Source organism: Tauraco erythrolophus, chromosome 2, assembly GCF_009769465.1.
Source record: "Tauraco erythrolophus isolate bTauEry1 chromosome 2, bTauEry1.pri, whole genome shotgun sequence".
NCBI classification, from domain to species: Eukaryota; Metazoa; Chordata; class Aves; order Musophagiformes; family Musophagidae; genus Tauraco; species Tauraco erythrolophus.
This window is the reverse complement of record NC_141466.1, coordinates 120763319-120770529: the sequence shown is the minus strand read 5'-3', so window position 1 is coordinate 120770529 and position 7211 is coordinate 120763319.

The window sequence follows — 7211 nt, the reverse complement described above, 5'->3', positions numbered from 1 at the left end:
TACATATCTAATGGACAAAACTGGGAAAATCAAAGAAGTTTTTACATACTGAGCTCTGAGCTACTCTGTGTTTGTCATGGGATCAAAAAATCGTGAAACTGGAACTACAGAGTGGGGAGAGGAACTTCAGTTCATCTTCTCAAGTCCTTCATTCTCACAGTCTGGTGCTTCTGTAGCATCAGCAGATGGCCTAAAGCAAAATACTTCACAAGCAGGAACTTACTCATCGTGGATCAATCCACAAAGGCACACCTGACATTAAAAATATCCTAACCTGTTAAGAGCTTAGAACCATTTTAAACTGCATTCTAGGTAAGAAAAAAAAAAAGTGTTGGATTTGGCTGTGGTGAAACTCATCATCCCTCCTACAGTCTGTCTACAGTTAATTGCTGCGCACTCTGATTTTGCACAGCAAGACATTGGAAACCTCCTTCAAGCTCTGTCCAAAAGGAAGTGTTTCAGCATTTGTGGAAACTATTTTCTCAGACAAGACCACTTGCTAAATTCAAACCACAAATAGTTTCCATCTCCCTGAAATGCTTTTTGTCTGCTAGGTTACTACTGATCAAAATTTCTCTGCTCAGATCCTCCATGCTGTCCCACAGGCAGAGGGAGGGGAGAAACAAGCTGAGATTCAAACCTACCTCCACAAAGATGCTCTTCCTTGAGAGGGAGACTGGCAATCTGTGTTGGGTCTGCCAGAATGTCACCTAAAAAATCAGCTGAGAAGACAAACTGGGGTTAGAGCAGGCACTGGGGAACAGCTGGCTCTTGTCCTTCCGCAGTGTGATGCTGCACTGCCCTGGGGATCAGCGGCCCATCTCTGAAGCCTACGGGCAGCTCTTTGCCTGGTTCATGGGATTATCTGTGTGACTCAGGAAGACAACCATGAACCAGGGCACTGCTCTCCCTCCATGCTATACCATCACTGAAAAGCATCCATAGAAACTTACCATGCATGTCCTCAGCACCTCCTCCTCTCCTATCTCCATCTACCAGACACAGGAAGGAGAGATTACCTGGAGCTGTTTCAGCCCAGCTACTAGCCCAGCCATCCAGCCTGCTAGTTCAGGAATCCGCTTTTAGAGAGTGAGGACTGAACAAGCAGCACATTTGCCAATATTCCCAGCAACACAAAATAGCAACAAATAGAGCAGGACGTTTCAGTAGAGAGAGATACTGGTGGCAGCCTAAAAGTCTGTTTTGCCTTTACATTTCTTAAACAATTTTTTTTTTTTTTTTTTTTTACTGGTGCAAGTGGGTTTTTTCCCCAAAACACTGGAAGAAAAGGACATTAAAACATAAGCAATTAGCTTGACCTCACATTTTAAAATAGAAGTCTGTGCAAAACAGCAGAAAGACAGGAAGGTAAATCTGCTATGAGTTTCTCCACAACAAAAGTTTGCCCTTTACCAGAGACAACCCTTAAGCAGAATGAAGTCAGCAAAGAAGTCAACAGAAATGGTGTCTGATAAAGGCGAATTCAAAGGCAGATCTTTTTTCACCACCCCTCAGGCAGGCCAGGAATAAGCTGGTAAGAGAAACTTCCAGCACAATTGACACTAAGTAATATAATTTCTCTCTCTCTTAACTATTCTGGGCCACAACAGTCTGGGCAGATGGTGCTGACACTGGTATATCCATCCATAATTAACTCCTCCCTCCAGCTTGCCCTGTGCCAAGGTGTTGTAATGCTGCTCCTTGGGTTTTACAGCCCTGCTCTTCCAGGACTGTGGGACAGTCACAAGGATCTGCAAGGGCAGGGAAGAGAGCCAGCACTCATGAACCCCATGAATCCACAAACAAGCACTGGCCAGCAGGCCTAGGATTTTGAACCTTGATAAAGATGCTGGAAGAGAGCAACTGGCAAAGAGCCAGCACATGGGTTGGGGCAATCCCAAGCACAAATACAGGCTGGGTGGAGAATGGATTGAGAGCAGCCTGAGGAGAAGGGCTTAGGGGTGTTGGTTGATGAGAAGCTCAACACGAGCCGGCAATGTGCACTGGCAGCCCAGAAAGCCAACTGTATCCTGGGCTGCATCAAAAGAAGCATGGCAAGCAGGTTGAGGGAGGTGATTCTGCCCCTCTACTCTGCTCTCATGAGACCCCACTTGGAATACTGTGTTCAGCTCTGGAGTCCCCAGCACAAGAAGGACATGGAGCTGCTGTAGCGAGTCCAGAGGAGGGCCACGAAGACAATTCGAGGGCTGGAGGACCTCTCCCATGAAGACAGGCTGAGAGAGTTGGGGCTGTTCAGCCTGGAGAAGAGAAGGCTCCGTGGTGATCTTATTGCAGCCTTCCAGTACCTAAAGGGGCCCTACAGGAAAGCTGGAGAGGGACTTTTTGCAAAGGTGTGTAGTGATAGGACAAGGAGTAATGGCTTTAAACTTGAAAGAGGGTAGATTTAGATTAGATCCAATGAAGAAATTTTTTACAGTGAGGGTGATAAAACACTGGAACAGGTTGCCCAGGGAAATGGTGGATGTCCCTAGATGATCTTTAAGGTCCCTTCTGACCCAAACCATTCTATGATTCTATGAGGAGGTAGGGAAGGTTCGCTCAGGTAAAACCCATGCCATTGCCTGCATCACACACTGCAATACCCGAGGCTCTCCCACCACAGGCACATGACATGACTGTCAGACAAAGCTTGCTGGTGATGCTGGACACACAGCCCATGCAAAGCATCCACCTTTCAGTTGTTGCTGTGGACCAGAAAAGGGGCCCACCTCCCCGCTCCAGCGAGCAAGCATGGGTTCAGATGCTAAAAAACATGTAAGCCAAGGCTCGAAGATCAGCATATGTTTCTCATCCTCCCCTGCATGTCTGACTACCCCACAGCATGCATCCTTGGCATTTCCTTCCAACCAACATTTTCCACTTGATGAAGTGATACTGAAATAGCTATGCTATCTCCCCTCCGTCATCCAGGGCCAGTTTTAACATCATGGCTGTCTTCTTCGAGATACAATCTAAAAGGTGCCATGAGTCCTTGTTCCTGATTCTCCCAAGCACAAAGAGCAGAGATCCCCACTTCTTTCTGCATGTTCTGGCCAAACTAACACTTTTCCCAAGAGCTCTTTCTCACATCACTGCTTCTTTGTGAAGAATATGAGAATTTGATAAAAAGCAGGACTCACGGTGAGAAGTGCTCATGGGACATCACCACACAGTGCCAGCAGGCCTGGCACAGCCTCTGGGTTCTTTTAGGAGCATCTGTTTTTCTCATTTGCAAGAAACACCCCCTAATCCTGCTTTCCCAGCTGAGACTGCTCATGAGACAAGACACTCCAGATTTTGGATTTTTTTGCCTCACATGGGAAATAAAATCAGCCAGAAGGACAATGAGGAAGCAGTGCTCAATGTAAAACCTCTTTCCCTGGTGTTTGCCATCTTCATGGTTTCATCTGCTGGCCACATGAAAGAAGGTGATCCTCTCTGTGCAGCTGGAAGAATTACCGAGCAGACCTCAAACTCTGTCTGTAACACATTTTTATCACTTCAGCCACAGCAGTTTATCTCTAACATAAATAGGGAATAAAAAGGCAGGGAAACGTCAGGGACACCATGATGAAATCATCCGAAGAAGCAAGAGAAGAGCTGCTGCTGAGTTTGGTGTAGAAAAAAACTTTTCAAAGGAGCTGAGGTATCTGATGCAAGTTAGATGCAAGAGAAGGGGAAAAGAATCAAAAGACATTAACACAGACTATAACCAACTCCTTCCAAAGGCCAAGAAAAAAAACCAACAAACCTCAGAGAAAGATTTACAGAAAGACTATTTTAAAATCTAAATGTTGAAAACCTACCTAAAATATACACAAATCAATTTATCATACTGAAAATGTATTCATTTCATATTTCAGTCCAGTTAATTTCCTGTCTTTTAAAGGAAAGAGGCTGTCTGAGAAATGAGTGGATCTGGGAGCAGAGAAATGAAAGGAGTCTTCGCACAGATTCTCTGATGTTTAGTAAGGACTGAATCTGTTCTCCAGTCTTTTCCTTAGTAGGAATACTAGTAGGATTTCACTTTTCTACTTAGCCATCTATTTTTATTAGGTTTGTAAGACCCTATCAACTGCTGCTCCAGTATCAAACCTTACTGAGATGAGCCCAGTTCCAAAGCTTGGGCCTTTTGCTATCCGGAAAAAAAAAAAAAAAGCAAGTGTGCTGGTTTTGGCTGAGATGGAGTTAATTTTCTTCACAGTAGCTAGTATGGGGACACGTTTTGGATTTGTGCTGGAAATAGTGCTGATAGCACAGGGATGTTTTTGTTATTGCTGAGCAGTGCTTGCACAGAGTCAAGATTTTTTCTGCTTCTCACCCCACCCCACCAGTGAGTAGGCTGGGGTGCACAAGCTGGGAGGGGACACAGCTGGGACAGCTGACCCCAACTGACCAAAGGGATATTCCATACCATAGGATGTCATGCTCAGAGTACAAAGCTGGGGGAAGAAGAAAGAAGGGGGAGAAGTTCAGAGTGATGGTGTTTAAGACAAACACCCAAGTAACAGTTGCACGTGATGGAGCCCTGCTTTCCTGGAGATGGCTGAACACCTGCCAGCCTATGGGAAGTGGTGAATGAATTCCTGTTTTGATTTGCTTGCATGTACGGCTTTTGCTTTACTTATTAAACTGTCTTTATCTCAACCCATGAGTTTTCTCACTTGTACCCTTCCGATCCTCTTTTCCATCCCACCAGGGGGGAGTGAGCAAGTGGCTGCATGGAGCTTAGTTGCCAGCAGGGGTTAAACCACGACAGTAAGATTTCTCAAAAAAATCTTTGAGGCAGCTGAAACTAACCACCCTTCACAATTATCATTAAAACGCATAGTGCTATTGTAATAACTGTCCCCTTCTTTCCAATTACTTACTGCCATTCTTTCAACCTGGACACTTTTAAGAGCATATGTTTGACTGTACAAACAACCAAGGGCCACCTCACAAAGAAATTCCGTGGCTTGGTCATTTATACATTTTCTTTTAACGAAATGGATAGCAGGTATGTGCTGCTGAGCTTAGTATACTAATAGTGCTGGATTAGACACCGTGCAGTAGAAGGGGTGCTGCTGCCAAAAACAACAAAGAGGAAAGCCAAGACATCGATTAAAGTGTCAGTTACTATTAGTAGGATCATTCTGATTTAAAGCAATCCTGTCAGAATACGTCTGCTATTATAACCAGAGCAAAACAAAAGAAGAAACACAGCTAAAAATCAGGCTCCCCATTGAGTTTGCTGCTTCAAGTGCCATTGGAGCACTTGGAAATATCATTCACTGGAGTCCAGGGAGAAAGCTGAAGTCCAAATAAGCAAGTGTAGAGTTCATCGATGCAAGAAAAAATGACCTATTTTGCTCATTTCCTCCAAGTATGAAACCAGATTTGATGTTGCGTTGTTATTGGCAAATGACCTTTAAAAATAAAACACAAGCGACTTTTCCAAGTCATTTGTAGTCTCTTATAAAAAGTGGAAGGATTTGAGATGAATGACTCGTAACAGGAGATTGATTTGGGCACTAAGTAAACATAAGTGGATGGAAAAAAACAGCAAAATAAAAAGAAAAATGGATTATCGGGGAGCCTGACAGGAACAAGACAATGCCAAGAAAACAAATGAAACGTAATAATGAAATCAAGTTTTGCTGTGATGCTTCAGCCTAAACCAAAACAAGGTTTACTACGCTTGGCAGTGGGCTGCTGTCGCGATTTAGCCCAGCGGCCGCTAAGCCACAAGCTCACTGTTCCCCTCAGTGCTGTGGAGAGGAGAAAATGCAACAAAAGTCCTGAGGGTCGAGATAGGAACAGGGAGGGATCACCCACCAACCATGGCCCCGGGCAAAACAGACTGGGCTTGGGGACAAATCAGTTTAATTTGTTAACAGTTACTTGAGAGGTGTCGTGGTTTTAGGCTGATCCAGCAACTAAAACTCACACAGTCTCTCCTTCTCCAGTAAAGTAGAGAGGAGGAAAAAAAAAAAATAAAGGGACTGAGGGTCGAGACAAGAACAGAGGGGGAGCACCCACCAACCATGGTCCCAGGCAAAACAGACTTGGCTTTCTTAAAGCAAAACAGTTTATTAATGGTTACTTAAAAGGACAAAGGGAAACAAAACCGGTTACTTGAGAGGACAGAAAGAAACAAAACCAGATCTTAAAACCGACGCCTTCCCCCGCCCCCTTTCCTTTTCCTCCCGGCTCTACCTCCACAGTGCAGGGGGCAGGGACTGGGGGAGTGCAGGTCAGTTCGTTCCGTGCTGTTACTGCTGCTTCTTTCTTAAAGGAGGAGGAGTCCTTACACCCTTTTCCCCTGCTCCAGTGGATCCCCTACTCATGAGGAAAAATCCACAAACTTCTCCAGTGTGAGTCCAGCCCACAGGATGCAATCCTTCCCCACGGATTGCCCCAGTGTGGGCTTTACCACAGTCTCGGATTCTTAGGGAGTTGTTGCCACTCGCTCCGGCATGGGTCGTCACGCAGACTCCAATGCCTCTCTGCCTTGTCGTGCGTCCCAACACGACCATCCTCAGGCTCAGGCATCTTCTCTCCACGGGCTGCGAGTGGGTCTCTACTCCACCGAGGCTGTCCTGGTTGCAGGGGGGTTGCCTGCTGTCTCACCACCAGCTGCAGGGGAAACTCAGCTCCGGCACACCTCCTCCTGCTCCATCCTCACTGACCTGGTGTTGATGCAGCTGTTTCTCTCAGATCTCAGTCCTCTCCGAGTGAACTCAGCCCAGTGGGCACCCCGGGAGTGGAGTGCCCCCGAGTTCCCCAGCTGGCTCCGCCGCCGCCATCCTCAGTGGGCGGCGCCGGCCCGACGCAGGCAGCCGCCCGGCCGGGAGCCAGGGAGCGGGGGCAGTGCCCTGCTGCCTTCTCTCCTCGCTCCTGGGCAAAGCACCTTTTCTGGTTCCTTTGTCCCGACTTAAATAGGGCAATTCGCAGAGGCGCTGATTGGCTCAACCCAGAGGGGGATGGAAGTCTGATCTGGTGGCCAGAACCAAGTCTAACCCGGTTCCAAAACCAGGGAGGTCACAGGGAGCAAAGCCCCTCTCCTGCCACCAGAACCCCCACCCCCGCCACATCAAACCATGACAAGAGGATAACAAGAAACAAAGCCAGATCTTAAAAACAACACCTCCCCCCTTCCTTCCTTTCTTCCCGGCTCTACCTCCTTCCCCAGTGGTGCAGGGGGACAGGGAATGGGGGGATGCAGGTCA